At 52.8% G+C, this 25,173-nt stretch overlaps 1 protein-coding gene across 7 annotated transcripts in view; it reads left to right on the top strand.

Moving 5' to 3' along the window:
* Nucleotides 1-25,173, top strand: part of FOXP1 (forkhead box P1) — a 565,106-nt gene that overhangs the window by 67,993 nt on the left and 471,940 nt on the right. For 6 of the 7 annotated variants that reach the window (XR_008558876.1, XR_008558877.1, XM_054729759.1 and 3 more), the window contains exon 3: nucleotides 21,283-21,412. The gene's annotated coding sequence lies outside the window, so the exon portion shown is untranslated. Of the gene's footprint in view, nucleotides 1-21,282; nucleotides 21,413-25,173 lie in introns of those variants that run through there. The other variant, XM_054729757.1, reaches the window with a different exon arrangement.

Here is a 25,173-nt window from a genome sequence, read left to right as displayed (position 1 = left end):
AGCAGCTCTTTGGAGTTCACAGGGGCTGAGACCAAAGGCACAGTCAGGTGACAGGTGAGCCATGCTTGGCAATGGGGGTGCTTCGCAGGCATTTGTTGAGTGACTGAACGAATGCAGGAACAGAGGATGCACCTTAATCTGGTTAATCTTTCATTTTCTAGAAATGACCAAGGTAATATATTTTAGGAAGGAAATTAGGATACAAAGTATAAACTCATTTTTCTTTTGATTTAATTTCAAACTTATACAAAAGTTGAAAGATTGATATAACAAATTTCCATATACCCATCGACCAGGTTTACCAGTCGCTTATGCTTGTCTCCCTTTGTTTATTGCCGCCTTTGCCCCTGACTCTCTCCTCCTCCTTCTCTGATATATTCACACATATGTGTGCACACACATCCACACACACAAGGTTTAACATTGATACAAGACTCTTGTCTAATTTTGTCATGTCTCAGTCTTTTATCGCCATTATTTTTCCCAGTCCAGAATCTAATCCAGGATTACACATTGCATTTTAGTTGCCATGTCTCTTTTATAAGATTGTGTTTAATGAGCATTTGATCAACAAAATCTATTACAGAATCCCAGGTGAGTGCACTGAATATCCTTCTGATCCATTCTCTTGGGTGTAGACAAAATCGCTTCTGAATGTCAGAGACACATAGCTCCCCTTCCTTCCTTAAAAGTTGAGGGTTGTTGTTGTTTTTTGGCATTTTTTCTTAGTAATACATCCACGGGTGTCACTACTCTAGCCATAGCGAGCTCAGTGGCACTGACATTGACGCCTACTCTTCCCGGGTCACGTACTGTGTCACCGTTTTTGTCTTCTGTATCCTTAGCACAAAGTGTCCCCTTCTCCTCTCCCCTCTCCTTCCTCCTCTGCTGACCTCTTTCATTTCACAATGGACCTTCGAGGACAGTGAGACTGGCTCTGGCAAAGTGTGATGAGCCCTGGCTTGGACCCTGGTGGTAACTAGTACTCTGCAGGCGCGATTCAGCGGCCTGCAGGGCGGGCAGCTGGGGACATAGGCAGAGCTTTCGCTGTGTGAATTTTGATCAAAGGGAAATGCATATACCATTTAGCTGAGAGTTCCTTTATATTTAATCACATGTGAGAGGACAGCAACCCGCGGAACAAAGTGGCATGGGAGGCCAGAGCTGAAGACGGCAGCGTGGCGGTGTGGGCGCGCAGAGGTGGGGCCTGGGTGTGCATTCAGCCGAAAGGCCTGGTGTGATGAGTTGGTCTACAAATGGCGCCTTGTTCCAAAAAGGATGGTCTGTCCTGATATTCTTGAACTTTTTGAGTTAAAATAAAACTTGAAAATAGCATGATGATCTCTACGCTGTGGAATTAAAATTTTTACTTCTAGAAAAAACCAGTAATTTTTATATTTTTCCTTTGAAGTTGCCTGCTGTGGATCTACTTAATTTTTATCCAATTACAGTTTTGGGTGTTTGAAGTGTGTTTTTCTTGTCTTAGGGCTGGGGATGTCATTAGCGAGTGGAGTGGAGATTGGAGGCAGGGCTGAGGCTGGGGTTGAGGGAGATGGATTCCGAGTGGTGGCTGGGCCTATGGGCAGAGAGCTGACCCCTCCAGTGGGTCCACTCCAGTGCAGAGGAGAGCTGTGGTGTGGGACCCAGGTCTCTGGTAAGTGTGGGCATGTCTGTTTTTTCTCCTTGCATCTGGGAGGCAAAGACAACACAGCCTGACCTGTGGGGAGGGGCCTTCTCAGGATAGCCGCTATTCTGGATTCATTCATTCAGTCTGTGATTCATTCAACAGATTTCATTAAGTACCTTTTTTTTTGTACCTGGCGCTGTTCTGAGAATGTGGAAAAAAATCAGTGCACAAAGCAGACCCTCACCCAGTGGACGCTCCTGCTCTGGGGAGATGGGAGGGAGACAGTGTTGAGCACATGAGGCAGTGGTCAGAGAGCGTGGGCAGGGGGAGGAGCCCAGGAACAGCACTGCAGTGCTGGGTGGGGTGGCCAGCGGGGTCTCTGTAAAGGTGTTGTTGGAGCAAAGACTTGCAGGAGGCAAGCCAGTTAGTCCTGCAGAAGATTTCAGGCAGAGGGAACAGTGCAACACGGGGCCTGTGGTGCAGGCTAGGCCTGCTGTGACTGAGGGACAGTCAGGATGTAACTGGACAAACAGTGGGTCCAAGCTGCCTGTCACTACTTGAGCCAATTAAGCAGAGACAGGGTTGATCATGTGAGCGTTTATTCCAGTACTGCCGGCAGTTTGGGAGAGCAGCAGGTCATCCATAAAAATCTGCTCTGCCTTTTCCCATGAGCCAGCTGCTTATATTGGATGGAAGGACAAAGATTACTTGGGGAAGTAGGCAAAAGGAATGCCAAATGACAGTTTACAGGTCTGGAGATTTGCAAGGGCCTGGGGATAGGTGAAGGCTGGGGGTCTTCAAAGATTGAAGACCTAGTGATCTGCAAAGGGCTGGGGGTCTTTAAAAGGCTGGAGTCTCTGCATGAGAACAGGCAACTCCAGATGGGGAGGATGGGCTGCATCTCCAGGTGAGCTCCCAGGTCCCCAGTGCAAATGACAGGTTAGGATGTGCCTTCTTTAATCAGAACAAAGCAATCAGGGTTAACCGAGCAGGATTAATATTCCTTACAATTGTAGCTGGTCCCCAGTGTTCCATTTCTGCCCCTATCAGGGAGGCTGATGTGACTGCCAGCCCCCGGGAGCGTGGTGAGAGACGGGCTCTGCGGGATCTGGGGCCTCGCTGTTCAACACTGGCCTTGTGCCTGAGTGACCTGCTGCCCCGGAGGTACTGAGCTGATTTAAATGTGAACAGGATTCTCTGGGCTGTGTTGAGAATAGCCCTTGGGTGGGCATGGGGTGGGGGAAGGGATCCGTTAGGCAGCTTTACAGGAACCCAGGCAGGGGTGGTGGCCATGACCAGGAAGTTGGTGTGAAGGTGGGACGCAGCCCTGAGATTTGAGATCATCTTTGCAGGCAGGCACCGTGGGATTTCCTAATGGAAAAACGAGTCAAGATTCACTCAGATAGATGGTTTGCCTGAGTGTGCTGGACGGATGTGGTTGCCATGGGTCGTGACGGGGCGGCTGTGTGGAGCCTGTTTCAGGGCAGATCGGGGTCTGGGCGTGTCGAGTCCGCGACACTTAGACTTCCCGAGGACATTTCATGGAGGCAGATAGGTGCCCAGGCCTGGAGCTGAGGAAAGAGGTGTGGGCTGCTCTGGAAGTCTGGGGGAGTGGACCTGCCCCCGCAGCTGGTTTTCGTGTTACCTGAGGCCGGCCTACTGGTCATGCAGGGACCCTCCTCTGTTGGGCGGTCCCGGGTGCTCCCCGTTAAGGAGATAATGGGTTTAGCTCTCTAAGGGGATGTCAACCTGGGGTGAGCTGTTTGCTCTTGAGGCATGCGGGCTGTGGTGCTGGTTGCATGCACTCCAAGGAAGACCTCAGAGTCGCGCGAAGCCGGGGGTCCCACGCAGGCGTGCAAAAGCCTTTCTTACCTTCCCGTGAGAGGAGCAGACTGGGGGCCTGTGCATGGGCCCAGTGGGAAGGAGCCCAGTCGGCCGACTCCCTGTCCCATTCTCTTCTCCGCTGGGCAGAGCAGCTTCTGTTGGAGAAGTGTTTGCTCCGAAAGTGGGTAATGCGGCACTTTGGCTTCTTGCATTCATTCTCGATCTCTCGTCACCAGGAGATGGGCTTGCATTCCAGAAAGCAGACTTCTCCTGGCGTCCTCACTGAGAGCTTAGAGACGTGTCCTGGGGTGTCCCTTTGTCAAGGCAGCCTGAGAGATTTGGGGATGCTGGGGTAGCAAGCGGTAAGTAAGGGTTGCAGAAGGTTAGGGATTCGTTTTTTGTAAGGATTTCCCCTTCCTGCCTCCAGGAGAGACGGGGTGTGACTGTCTTGGCTTAGTGATTGCTTGACTGCTGCCGGGTCTTCTCCTGAGATGGCCAGGCTGAGCTGCCTGTCTGTAGCCAAAATTAGAGGTCATTTAGAGGCCAGCGAGGTGACCCTACCCTTAGGCCCGATATCCTGTCTCTAAAGCACCACCGGGAGGCAATACAGTACAGTCTGAACTAGATTCAAATCCTGGTTCCTCCACGTGATTGCTGTGTGCTCATGAGCAGCTTGCTAACATCTCTGAGCCATAGTCTCCCACTGAGAGGACTCCTTCCTGCCTGGAGCAGGGCCGTGAGGAGCAGACTGGGAGCACGCGTGTCAGGCCGAGCACTGCTCTTGGCTGCCATGAATGCTGCATGGATGATAGCTCTGATGGTTGTCGTTCCTGGCCTGTCCACCAACTCCAGCCTGAGGCTTAGGCCAGTTTCCTTAAGATTAAGGTAGCTTCCAGAATGTACTAATTGGATTATTACATTTTCACGCATGATGTATATTTAGATATACATGCATGGTTTGAAATCTACACACGTATATATTCAGTCAAGTTTATCTTTTAAAAATCTGTAAGAATTATATTTTTGAGTCATTGAACCATGATAAAATTGTTTTTCAAAAGAGATTCCTATAAGTGATCAAAGTGGGGAATAATGTAGAAATGGAAATAAAAAAATTTGAAAAGAAACCTGATGTTACTACAAGGGCCCTAGTAGAGTATGTGCTTTTATAACGCGGTGTTTAAAAACGGTGCTTTCCTGAGCTGTTTCGGGTTGGATGGCACAGATGAAGTTTATGGGATTTGGGATAAATATTTTTTGGGTAATGCTACAAGTTGTACTCTTATAATCAGAGAGGCTTATCAGCAGCTTTTCAAAATCTGACATTTCACGTGGAATGCCCAGCGAGGGAAGTTAACACTGTGAGCGCTTTCACAGTTGAATTCCACACACATGAATTATGACAAGTGAGGCGACTGCTCTGTGGTTTGTTGTGTCTGGTCTGGTTCCTACTTTGAAAGTTGCAGTTGCATTTGGTCATTTGAAGCTTATTTTCACAGCCTGGCCAGCCAGCAGGGTTCCTGGGCTCTGCGGGGCGGGCGGTTAGAGTGCATCAGACAAAAGGACTGAGGGGCTTATTTAACATACACTGTTTGACTTAATTTAGATATTTGATGGAAAGAAAAGCCTTTTATTATCACCAAAGGGGAAAAGCTGCCAAATATTGTGAGGCTCTGCTGAAATACTGTAACGAGTACAGAGTGGCAGTACATTCCACAGCCTTACATAATGGGTGTTTAATGATAGGTGTTTCTTTACACTGAGCACACGCATCTTAGATATTTGCACTTTGCAAATTATGTGCTGTGGTTCAAGAAACTCCGGTTTATGTGTTTTCATAAAAAAATTGTCTTAATGAAATATATACTGGTTTTTAAAAGTGGCCCTTTAACTGTGGTTTATGTTTATTCCACAAGCCCAGATTGGGGCGCTTATGCCAGGAATGAACACTGTCCGTCCTGCCTTTGACAAACACGTGAGCAGTAGCTGGTGTGCGCTGCGCATCTCGTGAGGTAGGGGTTGGCCTGCTGCGCAGATGGGGCTCCGGGAGGGCTGGTGCCCTGGGCGGGACCCGGGCTGTCCCGGAGGAAGCCCAGCCCTCTGGCTGTGCTTGGCTGCCGCATCTTCCACAGAGACCGAACCTGCTCAGGTTGCCAAGGCCCAGGGTGATCCGATTTTCAATTTGAGATCTACCCCAGCACTCCCGGGCATGGACGTGGGGCCGCTCCGGGTCCACCTTGTCCCCTGCCAAATCTTGTATGTTGAAGTCCTACCCCCTTAGTCCCTCAGAAGGTGACTGTATTTAGGAAGAGGTTTCTTAAGGGGGTAATTAACTTAAAATTAGCTGGTTAGGGGGGTCCTAATCCAGTGTGAGAGATGTCCTGAGAAGAGGCAGCACAGGCAGGTAGCAAGGGGAGACCGGGGGTGGGGGTGGGGGCAGGCAGAAGCAGCCTCCACCAGCCCTGGAGAGGGAGAGGGAGGGGCCTCCAAGGAGAGCGGCCACCCTGCGCCTGCCTCGGTCTCCACACTTCTAGGTGTCTTGGCTGTGAACCACCTGACCTGTGCGTCACATGGCAGCCTGGGCAGATGAATGCAGGAGCGAATCAAGTGTACCAGACGGCCTGGCCCGCTGAAATGTGTATCCCTACAGTGCTTCACTGCGGAACACGGGCACATCCTTCCCCGGGGAGAAATCCAGTCCACCTGGCGAGGGTTGTGTTCCCGTTCACCAACACGCACAGTGGGCCAGGCACCGTAGCCCTGGCGGTCGGAGCTGTTCTGCCTCTATCCTGTAGTGAGGGGCTGTGGCAGGGAGCTTCAGTGGCCCCGTGGGACCTCCAGGCTGTGGCCTCCGGCTGTGGCCTGTCCTGGGCCGTGCTGGCCGGCCCAGTGAGGCCAGGGCTGGTGCTGGGCCTGCCGTCATGCTCCGTGAGAAGATGCTGGGACCACTACCTTACACCGGCTGTAGTCCCATTTCCAGGGAGAGGCTCTGGAGCGGCTGGAGTGTCATGACGTCGCATGATCGCCGTGTGACGGAGTGTTCCCTGTGGGAGCCCCACGCTGGGGCCCAAGCAGCTCCGCGGCGGGAGCCACCCCGAGGGACGCCTCGCCCCGGGCAGTGCTGGCCTGGCACCTGCGTCGTCACGAGGAAGGGCAAGAGGGAGAGGCTGGCTGCCATCTGGGTTTTTAAAACAGAAAAAAGTCTCCTTTTCCCTTATTTACACACGTTATTTATGAGTAAAAGTAAAAATAACTAAACCAAACCAAGCCAAAAATAAATAAAATGTATCTACAGTCCCACCCCCAGAGGAGAGTGAGCACTTTGGAATCAAGCTTGGGTTGGAATCAAGCTCTCCCTTACTAACTACACGACTTTGGACAAGTTATTTAATTTCTCTCTGTTTTCATTTTCTGTCTTTAAAATGGGGACAATAAATAAATAAAGCTTGCTTCATTGAGTTTGCAGTAGCCCAGGGTATATAATGTGCTCTTTGTAGCAAAGGCACTCAGTAACTATACTTCAGAACTGTAAAAAGAATCAATGTTTGTGACACATCTTTGTTACTTAGCAACATATTAGGCAGCGAACATTCGGTGTGCATATATGATGTTGGGATCATGATTTCTTCCGTGTCCATGTTTATCTTTACAACTCTTTTAACAGCAGCATAGTACTTCCTCGTCAGTGTGAATCATAATGGGTTTCGTTTGTGCTGGACGTTTATTTTCCCAGTTTTATGTACCATGCACAGTGCCCTTGGAGCTGAATTTTCCTCAGTGATCACTGTTTTATTAGGACCATTCTAAGGACGGGTGACCAGGAAGGCGTTTCAGGGCTGTTGAAGCAGTGCCCGGGGACCCTCAGCGGCCGCCGGCTCACCTGCGCCTGGCCCTGAGGGGTGCCTTCCATCGGTGAACTCGGTAGCATGAGCTCGGTGGGCACAACAGAAGCGGCACAGTATGCTCCGCGGGCCTCTGACGCAGAGGACAAGGCGCTCAGCGGGCCGTGGCCCAGTTATGCGCGGTGCTCTCGGCCGTGGACTCACCTTCACAGCAGCATCGAGGGGGGCCTCCTGGGACTCGCGTTAGCCCCATTTATACGTGCAGAATAGAGGTTCGGCGAAGTGATGCGATTTGTCCAAATCACAAATTAGGGGACTCTGGCAGCGCTGGGCGGGGGGTCCAGGGCGCTGATGCTCAGCCCGGCCCTGTCCTGGGTAAGGAGGTGCACGTGGGGTGTGGAGGGCGGGGTGGAGCCGGCGGGGGGTCTGCTTGCTGGACCGGAAGGCTGGGCTGTGGCAGACAGGCAGCAGGAGAGGGAGCCGGTGCGGAGGGCATAACGACACCTCCCCTTTGAGGCTTCCGTGCAAAGCCGCCTAATCCTCACCCAGCCCCGAGAGCCGAGGACACGGAGGCCCAGGGACAGTGCGTGGCGTGGCCCGTGAGTGTCACAGCAAATTCGGATGCCCCGGACCAGACTGGGAAGCAGAACTCAAGGCGTGAGTTTGCACCTGGGATGTGTTTGTTGGGAGTGACCTGTCCCTGCTGCCGAACGTGAAGTCCGCAGTAGCCACTGTCATTGGAGTCACCTGGCAGTTCGCTGTGTACTCTCCGCGCCCCTCGCGGGAAACGTCATCTAAGTCACGTGTTCTTCAGTTCTCCTTCCGGGCAGGCGGCCCCAGCCCACCGAGGACCACTGTGGGCCAGAGAGGCCTCAGGGCTGGAGCCCGAGACCGGGAGGCGCCATTGGAGGAGAGGGAGACTCAGGGCGCCGCCTGCGTGGGGACGCCGCCTGCGTGGGGACGCCGCCTGCGTGGGGACGCCGCCTGCGTGGGGACGCCGCCTGCGTGGGGACGCCGCCTGCGTGGGGACGCCGCCTGCGTGGGGACGCCGCCTGCGTGGGGACGCCGCCTGCGGGTCTCCTTCCTCCGTGGGGCGCATGGCCGGCTCCCGGCCGGGCGCGCTGGCTCTCGGCGCCCCTCCTTCCCTGGACTTGCTGGACTTGAAGCGAAGCCGGGGTGTAGCTGGGCGGCAGCGGGGGTTCCCGTGGGCGTGGGCCGAGCACCCCGTTGGGCTGTGTCCTGGGAGCCTCTCGGCGGAGCGGCTGGTGATGGTTGGGAGCATGAAGGGCACTTGGCTTTCGCGTCCCCGTGCCTGCCACCCTCCCGCGGCCTCGGTGAAGGGCCTCCGAGCCCCGCCCTGTGAGGTAGGACCCGCGCTGTGCCCCGGCGGCTTCCAGGCACAGGCGAGGCGGGCGCCCGTGGGCTGCGCACAGGGCCGGCTCCAGCTGGCTGTCCTGGGAGAGGCCCGTGTTCCTCCTCTTACAGGACGTTGTGCCACCTCATCTCTGCACTTGTCCTCCATGATTCCGTCCAGACCCTCAGCTCTTCTCATGGTGTCCTGAGCCACCCTCCACCCGGTCATTCCTGGTCCCCGGGCGTTTCCACCCGTGTCATTCCTGGTCCCCCGGGCGTTTCCACCCGTGTCATTCCTGGTCCCCCGGGCGTTTCCACCCGTGTCATTCCCCCGGGATGCCGTCCTTGTCCTCACGAGAAAATGTGGCTCGGATGCTGGACAGACTGTGCCTGGGCGCCTCCACCCCGCAGGGTGGGTCTCCCTTGGCAGGAATTGTCCGCAGCTGCCTCAGGCATTTCACTGGGCGGTTCACGGTGTTTAAGCGGAGACAAGTGACTGGGAGGCAGTGGCCGGTGGCTGGCCGGTGACCGTCCCGCTGAGCCAGCGTCCGCTCGGCCGGCTGAAAGCCGACGTCCGCTGGGTGAGTGGTCACTGGCCAGCGCCACGTGAAGGAGAGAAGTCCTGTCGTGCTCCATGTCACGGAGCTCCACGTGCCTTTGGGGCTTGTTCTAAAGCCTTTCCGAGCCTGGAATGGTCGGTGTCCCCGAAATGGTGTTTAGATCTGAGTTGGAGACTTGTGACATGGGATTGTCCACAAAGGTGGGATCCCAGGACACCAGTTTGTAGGAAGGGAACCCAGGCTCTGAGGAGCTCAGGGACTTCCTTCCCAAGGAGGGCTCCGCCCGCTCTGCTGGGCGGCCTGGGAGCCACTGGTTCTGATTCTGCCCCTTCACTGCAGACCAGGTCAGAAGGCAGGGGGCAGCTGCCTCCGTGTGCCCTGTTCTCCTCTGGCAGCGCGTGCTCCCCTGGGGCGAGCGGGGGAAGTGGCCTGTTCTCTGTGCTCCACGCGCCCTCTCGAGGGGGCAGAGGAGCTGTGGGCATCACTGCTCCCAGCACCCCCACAGCGCCGGGCCTGATGCTATAGTCCTGTGCAGTAAGTGAGTATGTTTCTCTTAGGTTCCACAACCTTAACCTTATTTTTATTGATTTCAGAGAGGAAGGGAGTGGGAGAGAGAGAGAGAGACAGAGAGAGACAGAGAGAGAGACATCAACGATGAGAGAGAATCATTGATTGGCTGCCTCCTGCACACCCCACACCAGGGATCAAGCCCACAACCCGGGCATGTGCCCTGACTAGGAACTGAAGCATGATCTCTTGGTTCATAGGTTAGTGCTCAACCACTGAGCCATGCCAGCTGGGCAACAACTTAACTTCTTTGTTGTTGCTTTTTAACTTCTTTAACTTGAGTATGACCTCAGAAGATGATTTGAGAATGGGGAGAAAGTATTTGTTTCAACAAAGAATTTGGCCTTTATGTTTCTATTCATTTAAGTGCTTTGTAATTAACCTCAAATGCTTGTGCTAAAATGACTTTTGCTTCTAGCTAGAATATTGGGGCACAAAAAATTCTCTAGATTTGGCCCCACTATGGTGGGACTCCACGCCTCCTCCCACAGAGCACCTGGGCAAATCGCCCTTTCAAATCCTGCTTTGCGACTGTTGGTTTTCTCTAAAGATTTTTCCCCCCACCCTCTCTGCCCCTTAACTCTTCTTATGTTCCTGTCCAGTAACGGAGGACTTTTCCCTGTTACAGCTGAAGTCAGTGATGGGAAAGCAGGCAGAAGTCACCACAGAGCAGGTCTCAGGAGCAGCATAGCCAGTGTCTGCCCTGGTTGCTGTCTGCACTCGATGAGAGGTTGTTTTGATCCCCCATCAGCTATGTATGCTGGTTACACAGCCTTAACTTTTCATAGAAAATGTGGATCCCCACCCACAGCACGACACCCTCTGGAGTCACTGTGGCAGGCTCTCCACTGGGGAAACTGAGGCTTGGGTTCCCTCCTCTCCTTCTTCTGCAGTAACAACTGTATATGAGTGTCATTCTTGTTCTCACCCAGGGGAGAGCCTCGCCCGCAGTCCAGTCAACCTCCTGAACAGGTTGAGAGGGATCCCCTCTAGAGTGGAATGGAATAGTAGGATTTGTTTACTACCTAGACCGTTTACCTGGGGGTGTGAAAAATATGTTTTGAATTTAAAAGTGTGAAAAACAAGTGTGCTAGCTATAAAAAAAAATCTCTCCTGTCAAAGTAAACATGTTTATAGAGCAAGACTCAAAACAAAATACTTGACCGTGATAAGCCCAGCAATGAAAAGCAAGTAAACATGTTTACCACGAAAGCCTTAGAAAGAGCCAGGGGCTCTGCTCACTTGACTTCTCCCAGGGCCCCGGGACAGGGCTGCCCTGCCCTGCCTTGCGCAAGCCCACTCTCCTTGCCCGGCCCTGGCGGCCAGTGGGAATGGAAGGTGTGTATTTTGTGCCTTTGAACTGAACCATGTGTGGATATTTGTGAAACTGAGCCTGGAATTCCCATGATTCTTAAATAGCAACTTGTCATAGGTTGGGTGCCAAGCAGGCTTATGGGGAGTCTTCCTGCCTCCCTGGAAGAGCCAGGCTGACATCACACACAGTGACCTTCAGGTCCCCAGCCCTGGGGTGTGGACACTCGGGGCACAGCCCAGGAATCACACCCAGCCTGCCTCACCCAGCTCCCTCTGGTGAAGGAACCAAATAGCTCATGTAGGAAGTTGGTAGAAAAGACAAGGGCGTACTGAATGGCACAGGGTTTTCGGGGTGCTGGTATCATGGGGAGACTCAGATGACGTAGAAGGGAGAAGGGCGTTCAGCAGTGGGGTGATGGGTTGTGTGCATGGCGAAGGGGAGGCGACCTGAGAGCGTGGCACTGTCTTGGTGCCGCCCAGGAGCAAGCTCGGGAGACATGACCAGGGGAGAGATGGCCAGATGGCAGGCTGTTGTGAGCTTTGGAATCCAGAGTCTTAGAGATGGACGCACTGTACAGGATGTTGAGACCCACGTGTTGGGCATGTCCTCAAGTGTCGAGGGAGTAGCAGCTGTTAATTAGTACTGGATGAGCCTGTGTGGTGTTTGGGCAAACACCCCAATTTCCTGGGACAGGAACTTGCCTGTGTGCTGCTGGAAAGTTGCATGACTGGGGGTGGGGTGGGGGGTGGACACTGGCAGTCTGTTTCACAGCCCGGGCTCAACCGTTGCACTGCATTGTTCTTCAGAGGGACTGGGCCACTCTAAGGTCAGGCATTCAGACAAGCGAGCGTGTATTTACTCATCCAGCGGCCAAGAGTTGTTGAGTGCCAGGCCTGGGGAGCCTTGGCCAGGCTGTTGGAAGGCCTTTGTGGCTATTGGGGGTGATAAAAGTGGCCTCACTCAGGTCCAGCCGAAGTTGTGAACCAGAGGCAAAGGCCATGGTGGGGGGGGGGGTTGGCAGCAGGCTCCCTCACATGTGGTCATCACAGGAGGGGTTTGAAGGACAAAGGGACACAGTGGAGAGGGACAGTTGTCTTTTCCTGGGGGAAGGTGCCAGGTAAGGGAGGCTGTTAGCGGAGCAATACCTTGGCTCTAAGAAAGGGAATTCAAGGGAGGCAGTTCCCCCCTTTCTTTGCCTGAAGTCCAGGATGTGCAGCAGATGGCTCTGGAATAGGTGAAAGGGCATTTTTAGAGAAAAAGAAAGTCTGGGTTTCTCATGAGGTCAGTGGTGGGGCAGTGGAGCCAGGGGCAGGGTGGGTGGACTGCCTCCGCCCAGAGCGGGCCGGTGCCCAGGGCGGCGGGAGGCGTGCGGCACGGCTACCGCCCCTCACTTTGGATGGCAGGTTCAGGCACGGGCTGGGCTGTTCACTGGGGGCAGACAGATGCAATAGGAGACCAGCCTTGAAGTTTTCAATGGAATGTTAAGATTTTGAGTGAAAAAGAGCAATAAACAAGGTTTCTGGTTGAGCCTCAGTGGACTAGGAAAGCAGTAACGTGGAAGCCAGGTGTTCTGATTAATGGGTGTACTCAAACCCCTGTTCTTGCCCAAGCCCCCTGGTGAGCTGAAAGGAATCTTACGAGTGACAGTTAAGTAGGAGGGATAGTGGTTAGTCCCAGGCAGCTTCACTGAGTGAAGTCAAGTGGGTTCGCTGAAGCCATGAATGTCGGCATAGTTAGTGACTCTGGTTAAATCCAGTTGACATTTTTATTAGAACTTCAGAATTTAGCTGTTCAAACAGATGCTTATTTAGGGGACATTTGAGGTTGTTATTATTTTAAAAAACAATTACCATTTGTTCTTCTTTTCCAAGCCTCACTAATTGAGGCCGATGTACATCTGTGAGCTGACAGCACACCTTTGCTCGCCCGTGTGCTGTGGCAGCAGCTCACTCCGCCCACCTCTGTTCCCTTGCTATTTTGGTGCCATTTGCAACAAAGGAGACTCCGTTAGTAAACTAGAGGATCCAGGCCCACACAAATGCTCCTTGTTAGCAGGTTGTGTAACCAACAAGCAGAGCGGGCGCGCTACTTCTGTGGCACATGGACCAGGGGAGCATCGGAGCCCAGCACGTGGCATGGCCTTGCCACGGGCTCCCAGGTCTCCGGGCCAACCTGTGTAGCTGCGTTAAAAACTCTATAAAGGTATATATGTGTACATCACAGGTACATATACGTGTGTCTCCCTGGGTATATGCACACACACGTACATATTAATATTATGTGGGTGTATAAAATGGCAGATTTCACATTTTAAAACCAAGGAGAATCCATTGGACCACTCACTGAATTTGAGTTTTGTGTCAGGGTCCCTGCAGGAAATAGGTGGCCTTCTCTCTTCTAGGCCTGAGAGGACCCAGGAAAGGCAGGTGATGGCTACTGGACCCTAGAGAGAGCAGCTGTACGGGGATGGCCGGCTGCAGGGGCTGTGACCGCACAGGGGCTCGGCCAGCCTGCAGCCTTTCCGAACACAGAGCGGGCGGGGGGGGGGTGGGGGGGGGGGAGAAACGGTGGGCACAGGACTTGGAGAAGCAAATGGAAGACCATCCAGCGCATTTTGTTCTGTGAATTCGGTTGGGCAAGACACTGCCACACAGAAACCCATGGAGGTCAAGGTGGGACTGAGCTCCCAGACCTCAGGATGGCTGGGAAGCGCACGGTCCTCAGAGGTAGAGCCGGACCATAGCACCTGGCCACTTGGGAACTTGCTCGAGAGTCTTAGGCCCCACCCTGGACCAGTGAGTCAGACCGCGGGGAGGGGCCCTCAGGGCTCTGGCTTTGTGACTGAGAGGCTCAGAGGCGATGCCCATTTGCTGAGGTGGCCACTGCTGGCTTGGAGATGCCAGTGAGGAGCATGGTGTCCTTGTCAATCAGGGGCTTGAAATGGGAAACCTCCAACCTTCCTTTTAGAAACAGGCACTCTTCAAAGAAACGGATCACAGTAGGCCCTGGGGCCAAGCTCTCCCTGGCAGGCCCTGGACTTCGGAGGCTGTTTTGAAAAACAGATGCAAATGCTGCCTGCTCTGTTGTTGTTTCCCTGATGCCTGGCAGCCTTGGGAAACCACTTGATTGCTAGGTCTTGGCCTCGGGAGCCACAGCTGCTCCCTGCAGCTCCCTGCAGACCTCTGTACCAAGCAGGGTTGCTTCAGGGACAATAAACCGGAGAACAAACAAGAAAACACCTCTGTTGTTTTGTGGCTGCCTCTACCTGTTTTTCTGGGGCTGTTTTGTAGCCACAGGCTTCTTTGCTTTATAAAACAAGGAAGGCAGGCTCTGTGGCACCCCAGCCTTCTTTCTCCGTGGCCAGTGGCCAGACCCTACCATGGACTTTCAAAGCCTATGGAGTAGCCACTGTGAGAATATCTGCATTTAAAATATGTAAATTGAAAAGGAGAAAACTTCATTCTTCTAATGACTCCCAAGATGGTAACTGGCTTTTCACATCTCTAGGAAAACAGACTGGATATGGCACAATCAATGTTCCAGCACTTTGAGGCTTTTCTGTAAAATACTTAAATGGGCTTTTAATTTATGGCAGCTCCTGATTCTCAGGTTGAGGGGGGTCACTGCTTACCCCTGGCCCAGGTGCTCATGGGGGCTCCAGCAGAGTGGAAGGAGCAAAGGCCTGTTCTGGGGACAGGCCCGACCTCCCGGGCACGTTCCTGGCCCTGTCCCTTCCTGGCCTCAGTGGGTAAGCGCAGTGCCGTAAGCTCCCGGCCCGAGGCAAGGACTCACCTGCCTCAGAATCCTTGGGGCGTCTGCAGGGGAGCAGCTTCCCTGGACCTGACCCAGACTCTGGACTTGCGCAGGGACCTGCATTTCAGGCGGGACCCCAGTAGCCACTCAGGTTTGCAGCCTGTGCCTTGGGGAGTGATGCCACCACAGTGGGAGTGGTGAGGGGGGGTGATGGTGAGGCCAGTGGAGTGGTGAGGGGGGTGATGGCGTTGCCAGTGGAGTGGTGAGGGGGGTGATGGCGTTGCCAGTGGAGTGGTGAGGGGAGCGGGGTGATGGCATTGCCAGTGGAGTGGTGAGGGGGGTGATGGCGTTGCCAGTGGGGTGGTGAGGGGGGGTGATGGCGTTGCCAGTGGAGTGGTGAGGGGGTTGATGGCGTTGCCATGGAGTGGTGAGGGGGGGTGATGGCGTTGCCAGTGGGGTGGTGAGGGGGGTGAGGGCGTTGCCAGTGGAGTGGTGAGGGGGGTGATGGCGTTGCCAGTGGGGCGGTGAGGGGGGTGATGGCCTTGCCAGTGGAGCGGTGAGGGGGGTGATGGCGTTGCCAGTGGGGTGGTGAGGGGGGTGATGGCGTTGCCAGTGGGGTGGTGAGGGGGGTGATGGCGACGCCAGTGGAGTGGTGAGGGGGGGTGATGGCGTTGCCAGTGGAGTGGTGAGGGGGATGATGGCGTTGCCAGTGGGGTGGTGAGGGGGTTGATGGCGATGCCAGTGGGGTGGTGAGGGGGGTGATGGCGATGCCAGTGGGGTGGTGAGGGGGGTGATGGCGATGCCAGTGGGGTGGTGAGGGGGGTGATGGCGATGCCAGTGGAGTGGTGAGGGGGGTGATGGCGATGCCAGTGGAGTGGTGAGGGGGGTGATGGCGTTGCCAGTGGGGTGGTGAGGGGGTTGATGGCGTTGCCAGTGGGGTGGTGAGGGGGGTGATGGCCTTGCCAGTGGGGTGGTGAGGGGGGTGATGGTGATGCCAGTGGGGTGGTGAGGGGGTTGATGGCGATGCCAGTGGGGTGGTGAGGGGGGTGATGGCGATGCCAGTGGGGTGGTGAGGGAGGTGATGGCGATGCCAGTGGGGCGGTGAGGGGGGTGATGGCGATGCCAGTGGGGTGGTGAGGGGGGTGATGGCGTTGCCAGTGGGGTGGTGAGGGGGGTGATGGCGATGCCAGTGGGGTGGTGAGGGGGGTGATGGCGATGCCAGTGGGGCGGTGAGGGGGGTGATGGCCTTGCCAGTGGAGTGGTGAGGGGGGTGATGGCGTTGCCAGTGGGGCGGTGAGGGGGGTGATGGCCTTGCCAGTGGAGCGGTGAGGGGGGTGATGGCGTTGCCAGTGGAGTGGTGAGGGGGGTGATGGCGTTGCCAGTGGAGTGGTGAGCGGGGTGATGGCGTTGCCAGTGGAGTGGTGAGGGGGGTGATGGCGTTGCCAGTGGAGTGGTGAGGGGGGTGATGGCATTGCCAGTGGAGTGGTGAGGGGGGTGATGGTGATGCCAGTGGGGTGGTGAGGGGGGTGATGGCGATGCCAGTGGAGTGGTGAGGGGGGTGATGGCGTTGCCAGTGGAGTGGTGAGGGGGATGATGGCGATGCCAGTGGGGTGGTGAGGGGGGTGATGGCGATGCCAGTAGGGTGGTGAGGGGGGTGATGGCGACGCCAGTGGAGTGGTGAGGGGGGTGATGGCGATGCCAGTGGGGTGGTGAGGGGGGTGATGGTGATGCCAGTGGGGTGGTGAGGGGGATGATGGCGATGCCAGTGGGGTGGTGAGGGGGGTGATGGCGATGCCAGTGGGGTGGTGAGGGGGGTGATGGCGATGCCAGTGGAGTGGTGAGGGGGGTGATGGCGATGCCAGTGGGGTGGTGAGGGGGGTGATGGCGATGCCAGTGGAGTGGTGAGGGGGTGATGGTGATGCCAGTGGAGCGGTGAGGGGGGTGATGGCGATGCCAGTGGAGTGGTGAGGGGGGTGATGGCGATGCCAGTGGGGTGGTGAGGGGGGTGATGGCGATGCCAGTGGAGTGGTGAGGGGGGTGATGGCGATGCCAGTGGGGTGGTGAGGGGGATGATGGCGTTACCAGTGGAGTGGTGAGGGGGGTGATGGCGATGCCAGTGGGGTGGTGAGGGGGGTGATGGCGATGCCAGTGGGGTGGTGAGGGGGATGATGGCGTTACCAGTGGGGTGGTGAGGGGGGTGATGGCGTTGCCAGTGGGGTGGTGAGGGGGGTGATGGCGTTGCCAGTGGAGTGGTGAGGGGGGTGATGGCGATGCCAGTGGGGTGGTGAGGGGGGTGATGGCGTTGCCAGTGGAGTGGTGAGGGGGTTGATGGCGTTGCCAGTGGAGTGGTGAGGGGGGTGATGGTGAGGCCAGTGGAGTGGTGAGGGGGGTGATGGCGTTGCCAGTGGAGTGGTGAGGGGGTTGATGGCGTTGCCAGTGGAGTGGTGAGGGGAGCGGGGTGATGGCATTGCCAGTGGAGTGGTGAGGGGGGTGATGGCGTTGCCAGTGGAGTGGTGAGGGGGGTGATGGCGTTGCCAGTGGAGTGGTGAGGGGGTTGATGGCGTTGCCAGTGGAGTGGTGAGGGGGGTGATGGCGATGCCAGTGGAGTGGTGAGGGGGGTGATGGCGATGCCAGTGGGGTGGTGAGGGGGGTGATGGCGATGCCAGTGGAGTGGTGAGGGGGGTGATGGCGATGCCAGTGGGGTGGTGAGGGGGGTGATGGCGATGCCAGTGGAGTGGTGAGGGGGGTGATGGCGATGCCAGTGGGGTGGTGAGGGGGGTGATGGCGATGCCAGTGGGGTGGTGGTGGGGTGGGAGTGTTGGCGTTGACAGACTTCTTTTTTAAGTCTTGCCCATCATTTTAAAGCATTTACTTTTCATTTACTCACAAGTTCTCCATTATTTTGGCTCCCCCTTCCTTTTTAAATTTGAGAACCTTCTTTCTAAAATAATTTTATTTTGGTCTGAAATACATTTTCCTGAATGTCCTTGTAGAGGTGATAAAATTCTGTTTGCCTGAAAAGATGTTTATTTCTCCCTCATTTTTGAAGGATAGTTTCTCCAAGTATGTGATTCCAGCGCTGTTTTCGCCTCTGAGCAGCAATTTTGATAATGTACTTGGACATCTACCTTCTTTTCTGGTGGTTTAAAAATTTTTTTAATTGCTGTATTTTTAATTTCTAAAGCTCAGATTTTTTATTAGAATTACAAACCTTTTATTTTATAGCATACATTTATGAATATGTATGTATTATAGTACATGTATATGTACATAGTATGCATTTTATATGATCAACACTATAAATATATATAAACACTATAGTACCTAATTTATATAGTATTTGTTTTGAACTATAGAGCTTATATAGTCTATATGTATGAATACACTGCATTTTATAGTGTATATACTACAGACACATGTAAAAACTGGAATACATGTTTTATAGTGTTTTGTTTAGAGTTATAGAGCTTGTAGGGATGGAATTCAGTCCTTATCTGTTGGACTCAACAAAACAAGCAAAAACAAAAACATCCCACACAGTGCTAGTCCGTCCTTTGCTGGGGGTGTCCGGCGACTGACATTTGCTGGTAGGACCCGCCACGGGCCTGCGCTGTGAGCGTGTTGGGGCGCACCCTCTCCAGCCTCTGCCTGAGCTGCAAATCAGCCTCGCCCTGCATGGCTCCTGTCCCAGGCCCCCCCTCCCAGGCTCCCCCTTCCCAAGCTCCCCCTTCTCCTGGCCCCCCCTCCTCCTGAGCCCCCCCCCCTCCTCCCAGGCCCCCTCCTCACACTGTTCCTCGGGGTGACTTGCCTCCCCCACCCCAAGCTGTGGAATACTATATTTAATATTGGAGTGCCCTTCCCCCCCATCTTCCATTTCTTCTAAAACTTGCTCCAGATAATCCCTGGAAGGCCTGCTCGGAGGCCTCCACGCCCTGCCCAGCGCGGCTGCCCCCCTGGAACCGCGCACCAGGATGTGCACCTGCGTGTGGCCCGTCACTCGGCGCAGAGGCAGCGGGGTTCTTTCTTTTAGGAACTGTGAGCTATTAAAAGGTTAGCTCCTATCTTGGAAAAATTATGGTATTTCACAGAACAGTAATCTGATTACTGCCTTCATTTGTAGAATGAATGGAAAGCTCTCAAACCATGGGCTCCTGTTCCCATGGGGAAGTAACTGCCTGTGGAGTGGTGCCCCTGGGCTGAGCAAGCCAGGCCTCCTGGTGACCACATGCCCGTCGCCCGGCCCGCGGCCTGCCCGATGCCTGGCCCGCGTGCTGGGCTGCAGTGTCTGCTTGGTCAGTGGGCCTGAGCCCAGCCGGTGACCCTCGGCAAGGGCTGCAGCCAGAACCCGCGCTCAAGCTCGAGGCAGGAGGTGTCTAGTCCAGGTGATCACGTGCCACACGCCTGAGTGTGCTGACTGGGGAAGCGCCGCTCTGGGGGAGAGTTCTGCGCTCCAGCCCTGCTGCTGTGTGGTCCTGGGCAAGTTTCAAACACTCTGCCTCATTTTTCTAACCTGCGATATAGAGCTTCTAAGACTTGGTTGTAAAAATAAAATTAAATGAACTCTTCTGAAATACTTAAAACAAAATCCAGTACATAATGATTTTACTAGTAAATAAATGGTGGTTATATTTTTATAGGATGCTAAAGAATTCTTTCAATTGTTGATTCAGTGTTGACTCAAATCTTTATATGGGTCCTGCTGTGAGCGAGGCATTTCTATGAAGTTCTTCAGGACAGTGATGAATAAAACAGAGGTTCCCTGATCTTCTGAGCTTCTATTTTAGTGTGAAAGAAGTGAATAAAGGAGAAAAAAGTTGATAGATTATTGCCAGAGCTCTGGAGAAAGCATGGAGGATGCTGCATGGAGTCGCTGAGGACCAAGCCCAAGTATGTGGGCAGGTCTGCCTTTCTGAAGTGGCCTTTGCCCCTAAGACCCGAGGACAGGAAGGAGGCCGTTGGGTGATGAATAGGCTTGTGGAGCTCCCAGGCGGAAAAGCAGTGCCCAGGCCTGGGGCGGAAGACATTCAGCTTGCTCAAAATGGAAGGCATGCCACTGCATCTGCTAGAGTCGGTGATTGGGTTGGTGGCTGGTGGTGGCATCAGAGACATGGACAGTGACCATATTACGCAGGGCCTCTAGGCCAGAGAAAGAAGTTTGTATTTTGGCCCATTTGTTTTTGCTGTGTGGCTGAGTAGTTTTGGAGAGCCTCTCTGAGCCTTGGAAATGCCTCTTGGTCTCAGGGCTTCTTGAGGCTCAGAGAATATGGGATTTTATCCTTTGGACTCAAACTGTGGCCCTTCATCAGTAGTGTCCGCATTCTCTGGTAGGTTGGTAGGAATGCAGAATCTCAGGCCCCACTTCAGAACAACTGAACCCAGACAATCTGGAGACAGGGCTCAGGGATCTGTATTTTAAAAAGTTCTCCAAGTTATGCTTCTGCACACTGAAGTCTGAGAAACACTCCTGTGTGACACATTGGGGCTGATTTCCATACAAGTCCGGGCTGCTCTCTGAAGAGCAATGGAAGCCTTCCAAGGGGACCCAGGGATGCTGCCAGCCCCCGGGCGCCAGCTCACCGGGCTTGGGCACTGGTGCCAGAGTGAGAAGTCTTCTGTGCATGTGCAAACCTTCTTTGGTGTTGAAGGCACATCAACAGAAGAGTGATTTGTGGTAAACAGTTTCTTTTGATTCAGGAAGTTTAAAGCCAAAGGAAGCTGAGAGCGTAGGCTATTCAGAATAAGTAGGCTTTACCAAACGTGACAGAGGGCTAGAAGGGGAAGGGACTTGGGGAGCATCAGTTAATGCCATGGCCCTTGGATGAAGAGTCGGAATCCTGAGATGTTAAATGGCTTTCTTGGGGCCACACGATTGGTGACAATACGGGGTCCAGAATTCGGTTTCTCCACTTTGATGCCTGAACTTCACAATGGGATGCTCTGTCTTGATGGAAATGCCTCCATGGGTCTGATCCTGATGTAATGCATAAACATTTTAAGAATTATTTTGAAGGAAAAATTGATTATGGTTACTACTTTTACTGATTTTGGTACTGGTTTTTATTTTAAAAATAACTTTAAATTTTCAAGTTTTTTCATTCTTTAGAAAACATAATTAATATGAAATGGTAGTGCATTTATCCATGTAAGATTTGAATTAAAGCAGCTTATTGTCACCTAAGCACTTTATAAAATATTTGGCACAAAGTCTGCAATAAACCACCACTTTTCAGTGTATGTGTTGAACTAATTGGTAAATGCATCTTTCAAAACAGCATTTCCGGCTCATGTTTTACAGCATTTCTCTTCATACTGACACCCCTCGTTCGAAAGGTGTTTTCCTACCCCTAGATTCGATGTCTGCCTCGCTGTTTTCAAGAGTAAGGAAGTGGTGGTTTTAGAAGTTACATCTTAGTTATGTGTAAAAATGTTTTTGTGTTGCAGTGTCCCAGGAGCTTTTGCTGACAATTCCAGTCTCCAAACAGAACACTTGGGCGATGGTGAGGGCCTCGACCCCTTCTCTGACTTGCTGTCAACCATGAACGGGTGGGTGTGATGCCTGCTGGCCGATCGGGTGAGTGTACAGCTATGATCACGCGCCTGAGAATTCACAGGACGGAAGTCAGCTGAGGGTCCCGCGCAGTACAAGAAGCTGCTCAGAACACTTGCAGTGAGGACAAGAGATTCTCGTTTGAAAGGAGGGACCAACTCGGTCATTATTTCCTGCCGTAATCTTTTTGGACGGCCCGTACAGTGACCTGAGGGTTTATAAAGGCAGAATGGGGCACAGGAGAGTGTTTTGCTTGCTGGTTTCTTTTAACCATACGCCGAAGGGTGGACTGACTGAGTGTGCGCCACACATGCACAGGTGGAAGGAACAGGGTTGCTTGATGAGCCACCACGAAATAAGGCTCTAATGATCTTACCTTGAATTTTGGGGGGGATTTAAGTTTAATTTGTTCATTGAGAATGTCCCATCACAAGCTCTTGAGGAAGCTAGAAGGTTGGGAACTTGGGATGCTCAAAGATTTTTCAGAATGACGCATGGGCATTTTTTTAATTTTTGTTTTTTTGGTATTATGGTGTACCTCATCAGGTACTCACTGTAATTTTGAGGGGGAGGTTAGAAAGGGATGCGATGGTCTTTTAATGTCACGCGTGTTCTTCTGTATTTGAACGCATCTATCACGTTCCTAAGAAATAGGTGGCTTCTGTGTAGTAATGAACGAACAGTTGTGACTTGCTTTTACCACAGCAATAATTGGTTGAGACTAGGCCTTTTGGGTAAAAACTGTGACCTCATTCAGTGGTAGGTTTGTCGTGGAATGAGGACAACTTCTTGGGGAATCGTTTGGTTTCAGGCTTTGTATTGAATGGCATTTAATGGTAGGAACCATTTCATTACCTTTTCTTTGTCTTAGTGGAGTTGTATTTGAGACAGCTTCGAATTAACGGAGGTCTCAAAAGTAAAGTAAAGTTGAAAGAGCGCTATATTGGAAATTGGCAGACCTATCAGCTACCTGACATGGGGCTTGTTAGTCTCTGTTTTTATTTTTGAAATAAAGCAGTTCATTTCCAGTGTCCTGTTTATGAGGCTAACAAGGCCCTAGAAGTTTCTGTTTAACTCCCACTTTACAAATGGGGCAGCTGAAGCCCATAGAGTTTGAGGTGCAAAGTCCCTGGGCTCGGTCAGAATTGGATCTTGTTCTTTTTGTCTGCATCACCATTTCTTTCTACCTTATCCCCATGGTGGAGTGGGAGAAATTCAGACCATGCAGTTTGTAAAGCTTTTTTGGTTAAGTGTTTCTTCTAAGACTTTGTTATGCATTCAGCTATTTGGGCCAGATTTTTAAAGGTTTTAGTTAGAGGTCATTTTGACAAAATCCTCTCATTTTAGAGGAAAAAGCAAAGCACTTTAGTGAAGCATCTAGCCCAAGTTTACAGCCCCGATGGTCCTCGGTGAGCCTCTGGGCTTCAGGTTCCCGTGGGAGATTGCACGATGGCTTGTCCTTTGCACTTAGTTCTGCTGGAGCTAGAGCCAGAGGGAAAATTCTTTTTGGTCTTCCTTATAGTACTCCTTCTTTTATTGGCAAGGGATAAGGCAAACAGTAGACAGCACCACACAAGGAAAGGGGTCCACAGTGAGAATGGTTGACGGAGTCACGGGACTTCAGATCTGTTAGATCTTTGACCATCGCCCGGGGTCGTCCTGCAAGTCCTGCTCCCTCGTCTGTGACGCTCTCCCGAGGTGGCCAGTGCTGCCCGGACACCAGGCTTTGTGAATTGTCTAGACTCGTGAGCAGACAGCATGCGCCATGAAACAGTCTATCCGTGGGAGTCCAGGCAGAGTGAGAACCAAGCCCGCGTGTCTCACACACCGGAGCCTCCTTGGAAGTGGTTGGAATTCTGAGGGCATTGACATAGCAACAAGCTCAGGTTTGAGGTTACCTGTCATCTCGGGCTTCAGTATTGAGAGAGTCTGACTTAATCTCACTCTCATAAAATTGATGTATGAAATTTAACAAAAACACTTGAATGGATTTATTGGCGACTAGGTTCATTTTATTCATTAATTTCATTGGATAAGACCTGCTGTTTGAAAAATCAATCTGAAATACTATAAGGAACATGTTATCCATTTGAATTGATAGAATGTGCTGGTAGGCCCTGTCGAATACCAGTTTACATGATCATGGACACACTTTGTATCTCCCAGTTTATCTCCCAGACGTACTAAACTGCACTGTCAGGAGGGAGTAGTGGCCCTGCAGTCATGAGCTGCAGGGAGCTCACTGCTCCGCCCCGCCTGTTCTCAGCGCCTCTGGTTGGGAAGGAGCAATTCTCTGCCCCACAGCACCGGGCCTGGCTGTGCGCATGCCTGTGACCATGAGCTCAGCCCCCACGTCCACGCTGTGCCCACAGGCCCATGGCCTTTAGAACTTTACCGTTTATCGAATAACCAAAAGAGACACCAATTAGTTGTTACAGTTGATAATTTGGAGTCTTTAGGCTTGAAATAAACTCCAATTCTGGGTGAGACGTGTCATGGTGAGTACCCTTCTGGAAGAGGGCCACAGGCTCGGGGCAGCAGCCGGGCAGCCCATCAGCTCACTCAGGCGCAGGGGATGAAAGGCCCCGTAGACGCTGTGCACAGCTGGTCCTAGGGCAGTTGTCGGTCAGTGTGTGGTGGTGGAGATGGTGCCCGTACACCTTTAACTCGGGCAGGTACAGGGAAGGAGGTCTGTCTGTGCTGACGCCTCCCTGTCCCTGTCCCTGTCCCTGTCCCAGCACAGCGTGGAGCCCGAGAGTGGAGAGCGAGTCCCCTGCATAGTTGAGGGGCAGTTAGCCTGGGAGTCAGTGTGACAGGAACTGCCTGGGTTTGCACAGAACTCTCCTGTGGAGAGCGGAGCGGCTGGCTCTCAGGCCAGCGTCCCTGGCACTGCCCGTCCCATCAGTGTGTCCCTTGCTGGTGTAGGAGTGTAAGCATCCTGCAACATTGTTTTGTCACCACTTGTTTTTTCTTATTTGCCCACAGTTCCTCTTTTGCTCTCTCCCATAATCACATTTCTAGCATCTACCTACTGGGAAGAGGTAAAAACGGGGAACATACTTCTTCTCATGTCTTGCTAATGAGCTACTTTTTGGGTGGGAGTTTTTTGCTTTTTTATAAAACACAAGCGTGTGGATTTTTTGTCGCTGGTTTTGGGGTGGGTGGTGGGGTGCTGCTTCCAGGAAGAGGTGGGGCGGCGGCAGGCTCAGGGCAGGAAAGCACCCGGGTCCCCTCTGCGTGCTCTGGGCTGGAAGCTGTCAGGGCCCAAGCCACTGCCTTGTGCTTAAACTTCCAGTCCCTGAAATGTTAACTTTGAAAAGTAATTTTAACAATTTAATAAACTACATAATATGTTTTATAGGCTGGCGCGAGTGATCTTAACTATTTTGGTCTCTTTCATAACACAACGAACCTAATATTGGTAAAAATACAGACCCTCACCCGGCCATAAAGGGAGGCTAGATTTAATAAGCAGTTATGAGCTGTGGCAGCCGCCTATCAGATTGTATCACCTGGGCTCCAGCATTCGAAGGCAGTGTCAACTTACATTTTATCTCCCAAGCATTTTTGAGGCATTTATTTTGCCTTTCTTTCCAGTCCCTAATGGAATTGGCTAAACATTTCCCCATAGCTAATTGGCCAGGGGCTGGGTGGAAACCTTGTGTGTCTTGATAAAGATAGAAATTAACATGACATTTACATGGAAGTGATGGAATATACAGTAATATAGTAACTGGGGGGCACCAGTGTCCAACCTTTTCCTGCCCATGATCAGCAGTTCTGGG

Source organism: Eptesicus fuscus, chromosome 18 (genome assembly GCF_027574615.1).
Source record: "Eptesicus fuscus isolate TK198812 chromosome 18, DD_ASM_mEF_20220401, whole genome shotgun sequence".
Classification (NCBI taxonomy): domain Eukaryota; kingdom Metazoa; phylum Chordata; class Mammalia; order Chiroptera; family Vespertilionidae; genus Eptesicus; species Eptesicus fuscus.
This window is presented reverse-complemented; position numbering and strand designations above follow the sequence as displayed.